General features: G+C 34.3%; 1 protein-coding gene across 4 annotated transcripts in view; it reads left to right on the top strand.

Moving 5' to 3' along the window:
- The window catches only part of LOC143252903 (uncharacterized), a 92,727-nt gene that overhangs the window by 40,522 nt on the left and 38,002 nt on the right, over positions 1–14,203 (top strand). The window lies entirely within an intron of this gene.

Genomic DNA, 14,203 nt, shown 5'->3' with positions numbered 1-14,203 from the left:
TGCCTGAAAACAAAGCACAGACATTTCACATCAGTCAGAATTTCTTCATAAGCTATTATTTGAAAAGTACTATGTAAAAACAAGTGAATGAATGAGAAAGCATTGGAGTGCATTATTTTTCATAAACTTGCTGATGTGTAAGTATAGCTACTATACTAATTAGAATCCAAGATGACTTATTCATACACTGCGATTCAGTGTGGAAAAGAGGGTTACAATGATTTTATAGGAAAAAAAAGGATTTTTTCAAAATACATTAAATATGTAAGAAATAACTGCAAAAAATACAAGAGCATTGACAATGTAAGTAAATAATAAATTTTAGAGTTTGCAGCTAAAATGCAAACTAGATTTATTGATACGAAATGAATAATTAATAGAAGAGAAAACTACCACAGCAAAGGATTTTTGGGGGAACAGGATTAAACAAGAAACTGCAGTAAATAATTGTCTACTAAAACAGGAATGGCATATTGATGTAAACAGTACTGATGAAAGTCATTCTGGAAATACAAGGACCAGAAGAACTTATAATAGAAAGTTAAAGTTCAGAAAGAGTAGAACTAGATAAAAATTACTGTCATTTATCTAATGAAAATGATCTGTGATTGAACATCAAAATTTCAACTGAACAGAGAAGATGATTAATGAATGTTTTACATAAGAATTTTAGAGAGAGAATGGGGCCTATAAATGAAGGAAGTTTTTAAAATAACTTCTTAAAAATAAATGTATACAATAATGGATCAGGTTCAAGCTTTGAAGTTATGTGAAGAATATAAGTGATCAAGATCATGCAAGAGACTTTTCAAAGGATAAAAACATTAACCAAATCATGAATGAGATATTACAGATATTGTGTAAAATTAAAGCTTCTGTCAAATGAGCCAAAGTTATTTAAGGTTAATGTCACGTTATAAAACACACAGGAAGATTTAAGAAGGGATTCTAAATCATCATCTTTTTGTTAAGTGCAGTATTACTGTGCTTATGACATCTGAAGACCCTGAAAATATTATAATAATTCTGAAACTATTCTATTCTTGCAAATCTTTTAACCTAACAAGGATATTTTTGGTGCCCTTAATCACTTTTGAAGACTGCTGCATGAACTATGAGACCTTCCATCACAGTTGGAATTGATTCATGATGAATATTTAAGGGTTATGTAATAGACACCATAAATATGAACCATCACTAATTTATATGTAATTATGGAGATCAAGTAATTAGATGTTCTGAATATGTGCTGGTTGAACAATGTTTTGGAATTCAGTCATTTAAGTGAAAAAAAAAAAAAGTTTTATAACCTATACAAGAATCTTACTGGGAAAGTATGTTACAGCTCAAAAACCATGTGATGTGATTTTGCAACTACAAAATAGTCAGTTGCTTTAGCTTAATCACTGTCAATTTCTATATGGACAGCAACACCAACCCCATCAGACATTTCTTGCTAGTTGCATATCTCAGCCATGTTTTCAATCACTTTAACAAGGAAAATGTTCTTCCTGGTGTTGTTTTGAATATTGACAATGTAACACCAACCAACAGTAACCAGTTACATTAGGGAAGAAATAAGCATTGTACATTTCAGGTGTTATTCAACTGTGCTGTTTCTTCAACGAAAACTTCCTGTTTAAATGTATCAGTCTGTACCAGCAGTTCACCATAAAGACCAATGCTCCAGTAAACATCGACCACTGAAAACTTGTGTTTATTCAAGCTCAGGAGTATTAGTATATTCAGGTTCAAGCCTTCAGCTTCATCAAGAAGTAATAAAGAAAAGGAATATAAATAACATTAAGGAGTATTTCCCTACTGCAGAATGTTGTTGGCCAAATCTTGACAACAATACTTGCTCTGTCAAATCCATTTCTTTGTCAGAATGCTCAATCTTGGTGATTAGAAACTTGAAAGATATTTTGGTCTAATGTGTAAGATTCTCAAATGTGCTCAAAATAATATCAATCATAAGCCTTTACCTAGTCACAATTAATGCTTTGTGCTAAGGTGGAGTGAGGCCAAACAACTCTTTTTGAAAGAGACAGATTGACACTAAATTGACTTTTCTGCATTGAGGTGTATAACTGACATGCTTTGCTGCACTGATATTCTCTTGTTCCAGACTCTCCAAAGTGGCTAGAATTGGCTCATAAATTCTAATGAGGCAGTTGACAGCATTGTGTTGCTTTACTTAGAGGTTTTGTATAGAAACATTAGATTGATCTTTCTTGAATCTGATATAGACTGTCGTATGTACCTTTTCATAATCTGAGTCCAGGATGGAGAAGATCTAAAGAAGTTACAGATAAGAGACATTAGTTCCAAAACAGCGTCTCATTACTGATATAGAACAAAGTGAAGTGACTGCAAAGTTCAAAGTGTTATCCTTGAAAGGAATATAGAGAGGTTTAGAGAATTTGTTTTGCATTACTATTTGTCCTCCTCTGAACTCACCACTCATAGCAGCTCTTCTGTCATATGCCTGACCCACTATCTTGTTCATTTGTAGTTTCAGATTTTCTAAGGTCATTAATATTGATGAAGCAAGACCCTTTTTTAATCAAGACGAAGATAGGAATAAATCCCAGAAAGTCTTCATGCAAAGTCCCAATATTTATTGAATATAACTAAATAAGTACTTGATATTTGTTATATTTGATGTTTAACCAGCAAGAAGAGAGAGAATTTTTTTTTTTTTTTTTTCACAAATGGATATTAGCTAGTTTTGAAGAACATGGAAATATACACTGCATTAGCAGGAATCTGTTTATAGTGTTTCTTGAAGTTCTTATCTCCACATCTTGCTCTCATTTGTAAGATGGCTTTTGAAGTTTCCATCATTGATGACTGGATCTTTGCAATAGAAAAAGCATAAGAGCACTAAAGACGTTTGTGTCCCACAGTTCCAGTTGTTGTCTGTCACAAAAATAGTTATGAATCTCTGGCAGTTTTCTGTGGCCTTCATTTTCCTGTTATAAATTATTCAATATATTGCCCTGTTTGGATTTCTAAACATCTAGAAAGTTTTTATCCAACTACATATTCTTGTCTCTGCTTGACTGTGAGAAGTAAATACTTCATTTTCATCCTTTCATACTGCAAAGGGTTTTAGGACAAGTGAACCAAGTCTTTGATATTCATCTTTCCTAGTGGAGTTGCCAAGTGCCAAGGAGCACTTGCAGGACACACTTTTTAGATGTAAGCCGCAGAAAGTGGCATATCCAGCTTCTTTAAAAATGTAGATTGTATTTGCCTGAGATGGGGGAAGTGCAAGATTAATTCATAATTTAAGGCATCTTATGACATCCTCACTTTATTGTAACCTCCAGCTCAAGTAGCCTGATTGACAAATTGCTCAATGCTGAATTGGAATGTGTCAGACAGTTTGGACCAATAGAGTTGTTTGGTTGGAGAAGTTCAGTAATCTTAATTCGGGTGCATCTGCCATCTTTTAAATAGGATGAAAGTTAAACTGATTTAGTCCAAAATTGTGTTACACTTTTATCCAGGAATTACTGTTATGAACCTATAAAAATTATTTAAAAAGATGCATCTGACATTCAAACCAAGAACATTATTTTTGCTTCACACAATTTATGCAGCAATGAATACATGAAAATAAGTAATATAATATCTTAAGCTTTGCTTAATTTTTATATAGGCTGCTAATAGTTTCTCACATTTGTACCTACCTTTGAGAAACCAAAGTTGCTGTAAGATAAACTGTCAGCCTGCTAGGCTTCAAATTATTGGAAAAACATTGTTCAGAACCCAAATGTTTCAAAGTTTCTCTGAGAAGACAGACAAACAAGAAACTTATTTTGAATTACAACTCAGAAATTCTGAGTTATAGCTTCAGATAGGCTAACTAGACTTATAATAATTTTGGTATTTATATTCAGCATGTAAATGAAAAGTTTAAATAGTGCAATAATAAACCTGAGCACTAAAAAGTATCTTATTGCTTCAATCTTGCCAGATTCTTCAGCTTCATTTCCAATTTTATATGAAAAACCTTAATATGTCATTTTGTACATGACCTTGACTCATTATTGTTTGTACGAAGACTAAGCTGTTTAGAGTCCAGTGGTTCTCAACCTTTTTTTGTCAGCGGGCCACATGATGACCCGATCTGGACTCGCGGGCCGCAAGTCACTAAATTATAGTAAATTCTCTGATAAATTGATGCCGTCCTTTTACATCTGATTGAATGGTTCGATTATTAGAGTGGTTACCTCCTATTACACTTTTAGTTGCATTGCAACGTATGTTATGAATTATTTCTTGTGCGGAGGAAGCCAAAGAAAAAACGCTGAATATCGTTTCACTTTGGTCCACGTTAGTATGTTATTAAGTTGTATACCGATACAAATTATAAGTAATAATTATTTTAAGAGGTGTAAATAAGTAAAATGTCAGTATGACCAGACAGACAATGGATTTATTGAAAATATATACAAAAATATTCCAAGTCATATCCAGCACACTCGAAGCTATTCAAACCAAAAATAAAATTTAAACACCCAACCATGAACCTGCAAGTCTTTGTGAATTAGTCAATGTGACTGTTGGAATTGTTTCTGCGAGTCCACCAAGGAATCAAAACGAGGAGTCATTGTTGTTGAAGCGACTTGAAGGAGCTGGGTCATGTGACTGTCAGTAAGACGACTGCGGAATTTCGATTTTATGCGAATTAATTTCGAGAAAACCATCTCGCAAGTATATGTTGATCCGAATATGCACGCCTGACGGTAAGCATTTTCAAGGAGCTGAGGAAAAGTTTTTTGAGGCATGCGTCGCCAAAAATCGATGAGAGAATTTCCATGGAAGGCAGTCTTGAGCGAAATATCTGCCTGCAGGTCAATCAGCTCTAGCTGGTATTGTGCGGGTGCATCACTGGGGTTGCATTGAAAAGGTGTGAAGAAAAAATGCAGTTCCTCTATTGATGTCTTGAAATCCTTGAATCGATGATCGAATTCAACCTTGAGATCCACAAGTACTTCTGTATATGAAAACAACGAAGCACTAAATTCAGCCAAAGTCGGAAAATGAAGAGTACTGCCGCGCTGAAGCTGAGATATCCACAGCTCTAACTTCGATGTAAATGCAGTAAAAGTGGCAAACAACTCGTGACTCATTTTATCCTTTCCTTGAAGTTGCAGTTTAAGATGCGCCAAGTGACCTGTTATGTCAACAAAAAAAGCGAGATCTTGAAGCCACTGATTGTCGTTGAGCTGAGGAACATCCTCACCTTTTTCCTGGAGGAAAGTCCGTATTTCTGGGAGTAAAGCATGGAATCTTTTTATGACAGATGATCGGCTCAGCCAGCCCACTGCCGTGAAAATGATGACGTCGCCGTAGTCTGCGTTGATATCAACAAGAAACTGCTTAAACTGGCGATGATTAAGCGCATTCGCACGGATCCAGTTCACGGTCGAGAAAACTATGTCCGTAACATGCTTAAATTTCAGCGATTTTGCAACTAAGTTTTCTTGGTGAACGATACAGTGGTGCCATACAACAGGTTTCAGTTCCTCGGCCTGACGCCATCTTGTAATGTGACCTTGCAGCCCCTCACCGAGGCCAAGCATAGAAGGAGCACCATCGGTTGCTACGCCGACTAACTTCGCTGGATCAAGCTCCGCATCCTTGAGGACAGTCATCATCTGTTGGAAGATCTCAGCACCCTTAGTCGAACCATGAAGAGAGCGAATAGAAAGAAGTTCATCGGTGATGGTAAAATCAGGCTTAACTCCGTGAATGAAAAAAGCGAGCTGCTCGATGTCGGCAATGTCTTTCGTACCGTCAAGGGCAATCGAATAGCAAACGAAATTTTTTGATTCACTCATCAATTGTTCTCGTAGGTCGTTTGAAATGCACTCAACCCGTCTGGTCACTGTGTCGTTGCTCAGCTGCAGTTTCGTTGCCTTTTGAGTTGAAGTCGGGCAGCAGTTTTCAGTGAATAGAAGAATGCCTTGTTTCAGGATCTCACCATCGGTGTACGGTCTCATGCGACTTGCCAACAGATGACTAAGCTTGTAGGACGTCAGAGTTACATCCCGTGATTCGTTTACAATTCTTGTGAATATGTTTGTTTGAGTTCGATAGTTCCTTTTCAGGGATTCGAGTTTGGCCTCACGTGCATGTTCCTTGTATTTATCCAGGCTTGAGGAGTGAAGCGAACGACAGTGGCGTTCTAAGTTAGATCGCTTCATCACAGTTATGATTTTATTGCACAGAAGACAACAACATCTTCCTTCTTTTTCTATGAAGAAAAAATCTAATTCCCACTCGGTGTTGAAACGGCGATTCTCGTCTGAAACAGTGCGGGCTTTCTTCGGCAGCGGCGTGTTCATCTTAATGAGGTCTTTTACAAATAACAAATTTTCAAGCGACACGCCTTAGCGTTCACTGTATATTGTTCCTATGACTACCACCTCACCTAATTCAAGCCCTTCGGAACACGAGATTCGCGACAGCCGTAGCCGACAAACGGGGAGAAGTGAGAAGTAGGTCACAACAATAGTGCGTCACGAACTCGAACAGCTAATCAGCGTCTTAGAGGAAACAATGGAGAGAAGATGAGTCATGGCGAATACACGCAGGAGCGGGCGCAATGGGCGGTGAAACCAGAACGAACGTGATCGGAGGAAAGCTCGTTGCTGTTGGCGACGCGGTAGAAACGTTGGAGAGATATCGTCACTATTGTCGACGCGGTATCGAGTCAAAGTTAAGTTTCATTGCATATGGGTCAAGGCAATGGCTAGGAAAGCGTAAACAAAGGCCGAGGCAAATCGCAAACGCGAAGCATCATAGAGATATTAAAAGTAATTGCTATTCATCTTACTTGAAGGTTTAGATTATTATCTGCACACACACACACACATACCACAGTGAGTAGCCTACATGTACATGTTATATACAGTGCATATTTTTTATTTTTGATTATTTGAGTTATATTAGGATGTCATCATTGGAAAGTGATCTGCAGGCCGCAGGTTGAGAACCACTGTTTTAGACTAAGCAATTGGGTCAGTGGATCAAGCTCACATTATAACATTCAGTATCCAGTTGATGAATGCTAAATTGGAAAAGGGAAATTGCATGTTAGTTTCTGTTAGCAGTATATAGGTTCATTTACCAAATTAAGCAACAACCTGTTTCAAGGATTGAAGTCTGAACCTTTCAGCAGATACCTGCCAGGTTGCAAGGTTAAGTTTACACATACTTGGGTAACTTGTAGGAACTCAATGGATAAATTCTTACTTATCTTAGTTTGTAAACTAAATTTTAGCAATCAGTTTGAATGAAGTACGTGCTCATCTTGGGAACAGAGAAAATAAAGTTGGGGAAGAGATAAACCAAAAGTAACTCCAAATTATTTTCTATTTAACGTGAGTTTTATTGAGTTTCATATGTACTTTACTCTGATAGTACTGACATGTCAGCAACAGCTGAAGAAGAAAAGCAAATATTGTATTAATCAAAATGTCTTGCCTCTTCTCGGATTTTATTATCTTTTCAGAGTAGGTAGTTGGTACAACCAAAGTAGGAAGGTAACCCCGTTGGTATGAGGTAATGCTTTAGCTGAAGGTCTGTCTGTCATCATGCATAACATTATAATTCCCCAAGGGGCCTAGGAGAATGGCCTACTAAATGTTTTTGAAAATCAAGATTTTTATGAAACCCTGTATCCTGTATTACTGGACTTCTTTTTTTTTTTGTTAACAATATTACGAACAGAAACTTGTTCATAAAAAGGTAAAATTTACTTGAATTTAAATTATATTTTTGCATATTTCATCTTTATTTGCATGAGGAGTGTTCTAAACAAATTAGTAGCTGCTGCTTTTTTGGTCTTTCTTTAAAGATGTGAAACAAAGTTACAATTTCTGTCTGTAAAAGTGGAACTGAGACTTTCATTCTAACTTAAAATCTGTTTCTGTTTGCAAGTTCAAGAGTAACTGTTTCAAGACTGAATTAGTTGAGCATTTAGTTAGGATTTATTCCAAAATAATAATGTATGAAATGGCAAGTAAAAGAATATTTTCATAATAACTTTACTGTCCATTTGTAACATCTGATAAAATTCTAAACAAAATGTTAGTGCTCTCTCAATCTGAAAAGGGCCTGACTCGGACAAATATTCACATCTCGTGTCTGTTACAACAAGTTTTATTGCAAGAGATGACTCTGCAGTTAGTTGAACAAGATACAGAGTGCATCATGTGTCTGGGGTACAGAATGACTTGTCATGTCCTCCTGAGGTTTTGACTTTTTTCATGTAATGTTAGTAGGATACCTACCACTTCATTTGCTTCTTAAGGTAAATCACTGCTTGACAGCATGATTCAAACTACACTAGCCTCTTCTCTGTGTGAAGAATGACCAGTTTTGGAAATGTGAATCAAGGACTTTTATCAGGGCATTAGAGGTACATGCAGATAGACAAATTTCAGCTAGCTTTACAACCTCAGGATAGAAATGAGAGTATGAACACAAAACTTTAAGGAGTTAGAGGCACTTCTCTGTTTGTGTCTCAGAGCCCTTCTTGATCATTTCAGTAAGAACAATGTTTTTTCATTAAAAGATTTTGTATTTAAACCTTCAGCACTTAGCTTTCAATTAGTTGTCCTGTTATTCTTATTCTTGAACTTCTGACTCATCATAAAAGTGAATTGCAAGTATTTGAACATGGAAGTCTGGAATATCTTTCTCTGGGATTTTTCGAAGATTGATCTTGTGAAAAGCAGAAATTACTGGTACATTGTCTTTATTCTGTTATCAGTATTTACAATAATGGCAACAACATATTCTGCAAGGAAATTCTCCAAGATTTTATTCACAGACTCTGACCAAGAAATTTCACTTATTCAGTGTTTGCCACCAGGTGCTGTATTGTAGGATTAGCAGAGAAAAAGTTGATATCTCTTTATGAAACATCATAAAGAAGATGGGAAAATCTGATGTAGAATATACTCTGACTAAACAAACTTCATGCCAGTCTTTTGAAGTAGTCCCTATGAAAGTGCATATGTTTTTCCATCCTCAAGAGTTTGAAGTAAGAAAACATATCCTCAAATGTCTTATGAGTAGCATTGTGACTGGATGGTCTTTGACAAGTTTTTTTTTCACTTATGAATTTGTGCTTTTCTTCTGATAATTGAAGGCCTATCATTTGCTGCTGGACTTTTGATTAATTTACTGTTCACTCCAAAAAAAGATCTACAATTATTTCTGTAGCCTCTCTACAGGATCAGATTAAGACCTTTATAGGTCCCAAGCAGTGAAAAGATTATGGTGCCCTATGTATATGTAATTTACAATAAAAACAATACTAAACCATGAAATCAGTTTTACTGTTTTGAAAGAAAACAAGACGTAGATGTATGCTGAAATTTAAACAGCTTCCTTCTAGGTGTTCTGATTGGATAATTTCATAAAAGCTGGATTGACAAAACATTTCCACTTCTGTACACAGTAGGAAAAATGAATCAAGTTTGTCCTGATACATTGTTGTTTTTTGAGGGTTTTTATTCTTTTCAACTGAAGAAAAGAGCATTCTGCAGAGGAGTTAGTAATCATCAATGTTAGCAAAATACATAGTGTGATATCTGTATTTGGAAATATACATTCTATCCTGTCTTTCACTAGGGTGTCATGAAGATTAGTGTGACTGAATTTTTTTTCCCTGTTTCAATAAACTTTGCATGCATATAACAGTGGAACTGACACAGAGAACAAAAATGGGGAAAGTGTGTGTTGTGGAGTGTAAGGAAGCCTAACAAAGTTTTGATTTTTCCCATGGTGACTACTTCCATAGTTTCTTTGAAATATCAAATTATTAAAAAAATTATTATTCTTTTTTGGTGCCTTAAGCACATGTTTAGTTTGCTTATTATAAGTATACTAAGGCACTTGCTATAGGAAATAAAAGAAACAACACCATTTTCTTGTTCTTTCACTTAAGCTTGGAAACAAGACCATCTTACTTACCACTCATTAATGTTTCACCATTTGTGACCAAAGCTATGACCATTTGACATTATTTCAGTTCAGTACAGAAAACTTTGCACTGTTTTTTTGAATTAGCTGAATCAGATTCTGAAAGGTATTTTTGGAAATCAGCTAAAATTCCATAATCAAAATGTTTCTTTTTTTTGTGTATGTGTGTGTTTAAATCCATAATAATTTGTCATTTTATTTTGGGTCAGGGATGTGAGACTCAACAGTTTGTTTTGTTTAACTGATTTAATTATTTTGTCTGCCATTACACATGCATGTATGGCAAATGTTGTTGTACATCGTACTTTCCTTGTTTATCACAAACTGAAGCATTGGAAATGGTTTTAAATGACTTAAAAACAACCTTGTTAAGGTAAAGAGAGCCTTACTGAAACTGCAGTTAAAATTATGTTGATAACAGAATTTCTCCAGGATTAGAAAAACTAAAGTGCTGGTAGAAAGGGAATATATTAAACCAAAGTAGTTTGGTAAATGAGTAGTAAATATATATACTAAAGTAACCAAGTGATTTATGCAGCACCTAATGAAAATTGCCTCTTTAGTGGACACTGCTACTCTAAAACACCTATATTAGTTGAAGAAGTGAATCTGTAAAGAAAATGTAATCATTCTTTTGAGGGACAGAGGTGCAGGGCTAATCATGGATAGTTTAAAAGAGAAAGTAATACATAAGAGTTGTAGAAACAGATACAAAGGCTTATGTTGATTGGCTGAGAAAGTATTCAGTTGTCTCTTTACAGATTCACTTCTTCAACTAATATAGGTGCAGGGCTAATCATGGATAGTTTAAAAGAGAAAGTAATACATAAGAGTTGTAGAAACAGATACAAAGGCTTATGTTGATTGGCTGAGAAAGTATTCAGTTGTCTCAAATGACTATTAATTGAAGGGTATTTGAATTGAGTATAAAATTAATTAACATAACTTTTTAACTATCCATGATTAGCACCTATATTAGTTGAAGAAGTGAATCTGTAAAGAAAATGTAATCATTCTTTTGAGGGACAGAGGTGCAGGGCTAATCATGGATAGTTTAAAAGAGAAAGTAATACATAAGAGTTGTAGAAACAGATACAAAGGCTTATGTTGATTGGCTGAGAAAGTATTCAGTTGTCTCAAATGACTATTAAAATTGAGCCCTTCAATTTTATAGTCATTGAATTAACTGCCCAATCAACATAAGAGTTGTAGAAACAGATACAAAGGCTTATGTTGATTGGCTGAGAAAGTATTCAGTTGTCTCAAATGACTATTAAAATTGAGCCCTTCAATAATTCCAATATTAAATTTGGCCCCTGGACTGATTTAGGATCATGATAGTATAGTATAAGAAAATATTTTAGTTACTGAATTAGACAGGTTGTGCGTGTAAATAAAAATTAAGTTTTGGAATTTTTTCAAACAAAAAATAGGAATGTTTTATGAATTATGAGACGTTATATATAAAAGATAGTAATTGTGTAAAAAAATGAAGATAATGGTTACAAGAGTTTCTCATTTATTTACCAAGGCAGGGAAAAATAACTTTCTTTTGTTTTTATTTTGTTACTGTGTATATTTCTGAGGAATAAGGGAATAGTTACTAAAAATACCTCTGCTGTTGACCAAATTTACAATGTTTATTGTGCTATAGGAAAAGTTAAGAGCATTCATTAGGTTTAATGACAACCATTATCCTGGAAGATAAGTTGATAAATTGAAATTGTGATAAAAATATAGACTAATGGGTTTTCCAGATATATAAACCCATGTCTTAGGTTTTATCCAATACTTTTTTATCAAGAGAAAAGTATATAACTCAAAACATGCTAGATTTGATTTACAACATGGTTGAGCTAAGAAATCAAAATGAACTGTCTTATTAACTTGCACTTGATTATCAGTGATTGTGGAACTATAGTTGTTATATTGTAAAGTGAACAGCAGCATACATATGGTACCTTACAATACTTATAAAGTAAACTGTTTAAAATTGTAATAATTATAAATTATGAGTACCTACTTTGAACATTTGTTGATTATTTAGGAGATTATGGCTTGCCTTAAACTCTTATTTATGCAGAACACATCAAAAATTAGTTGTTCAGTTTTATACTTGACAGACTGGTAAGGAACAAAGTTGAAAAGAAAAATGAGGCCTTTGCTTCTGATGATGATTTATTCTTGAATTGGCAGTGGCCTGAGGTGAATAAGAGAATATCACTTTGGTCTGTTTTTGTCATATGATAATTTGACTGTTAAGTACTTGAGCCTTGAACACCTGATTCTTTCAGTTTGAGTATTAGCAGCATACATTAAGAAGAAGCACCCTATGTGAGACATGGATCAACTCTTTGAGTACCAAAGTCATAAGGACTGCTTGAATAATTGAGTTATACATGTAGGGTAAAGACTGACTGTTGAATTATCCTTATTATTGATAAATACCTGCTGGGGACATAATATAATAACTGAATCACCATGGAAAGATTGACTGAGGAGTTTAATAATAAATGTTATGGACTAGACATGCTCTTGACTTTATGTAAATTGTACAATCATCACAGGCTTCCAGCTGAATTATGAGGACACCAGACACAAGTAAAAAATATAGGTAGTGAGAGCATTGTTGAGAGAGAAATTGTTCTGTAAAGAAAAAGATATTTTTAGAAAATTTTGTAGAAGATGATGACACCTGTATAATCTATGCTTTCTTCAGATCAGAAAATAGAAGATGAATTTAAAAAGAAGAGGTAATCTTACTATTGATAGATCAACGATTTAGAGTGAATGTAGTAGGAAGTTATAATCTGTCATAATTGATAGACTAAGACAAAGAACCAATTATCATAACATTGGAGAAACAGATGTGTGCATTTTAAGTTGAAGAGGATTCTAGATGTTAATCAATAATGAAAAGGATTGCTTTATATCACTGATGAATGGACATTTAGGACTGAGTACTTTAAAAGGTTGAATTCATAGCATTGATGATTTGCTTATTATTACCTCACTGATTTGATAAGCCAACCTATTTAGCAACAGAGGTAATAAATTAAGTTAGAAGCTTGAAGTGAAGGTTTCCAGTTGGATAACTTACAACAATAGGTATATGTATTACTTGAAGAGACAAAGTAATTATTTGGACCTTTTTCTAAAAAAATAATAAATAAAATTATTTACATGGCAAGAACATTGAGGTGTCTGTGGATTTTAAAGTTGGTTTAAGTTCTTGAGGCAAAAGTACAACTACCAAGCATCAAATAACATCAAGCTCAAGTAGAAAACTTCAGTTTCTTCATATTGTGATATTGCAACATATTTTTTATATGTTAAAAATTGATTCAAACGAATTTTATTAACTAAGTTTGATATTGTAGAAATGCACTTCTGGTTATCAAGAGACAGAATAAGTTACAGAACTTTAAAATTTTGTACTGTGTTACTATCTTGAAGCATATATGTTTGAAGAGCTACACATTAACTGAAAAAAAAAGAAGCTGCACACTGTTGAAGAACATTGTAGTTCATTCTGGAAAAAAAAAATAGTATCTTGTTGTCAAAATACTTCTACAGTTACTTTACAAGCCATTTTTGGATAAACAAAAGGAAATGATTTATAAGACCTATTTCGTCATTAACCTTTTGTATTTATGTACGTCATTGTTTTTGTTTAGTTATGATGTACAAGGAAAATTATGTTGTGACATCCATGTATCAAACGTAGTTAGAAATGGTCATTCTTATCCAAGAGAATTACTTCTGATGCTGATTTTGAATATCAACATATCTCATTCTGTTGAATTCCACACCTTTTTCAATAATTTCAGTATATAGATTGTTTTATAAGCTGTGTTTATCATAACAGAGCAGTAGGAGCTAGGCGTGAAAACATTGTTGAAAGGCGTAGAGCCTCTCATTCACCTGTTGCCCAAAAAAGGGCATCTAGTCATCTCTCAACACAACGCAGTGGAAAAGACCTTGCACATTCTTCAAGAGGAGACATCTCCCCGTGTTAAAGATCGTAATTTTAGGTAAGTCTTAAAAGTTTATTGTACTTAGCTTCTGGTTGAAAAATGTGGAATGTTAAGTATTTGTATTAGTAAGCTTAAATTATGAGTGAATACATTCTCAAACTTCTTTAACATGAAAGTATATACTGCAGTAACTTTAGTGCTCCTAAAAGTTATTT

Source organism: Tachypleus tridentatus, chromosome 6 (genome assembly GCF_004210375.1).
Source record: "Tachypleus tridentatus isolate NWPU-2018 chromosome 6, ASM421037v1, whole genome shotgun sequence".
In the NCBI taxonomy this organism is placed as follows: domain Eukaryota; kingdom Metazoa; phylum Arthropoda; class Merostomata; order Xiphosura; family Limulidae; genus Tachypleus; species Tachypleus tridentatus.
Note: the sequence above shows the minus strand (reverse complement) of the source record. Positions and strands in the feature narration are given on the sequence as shown.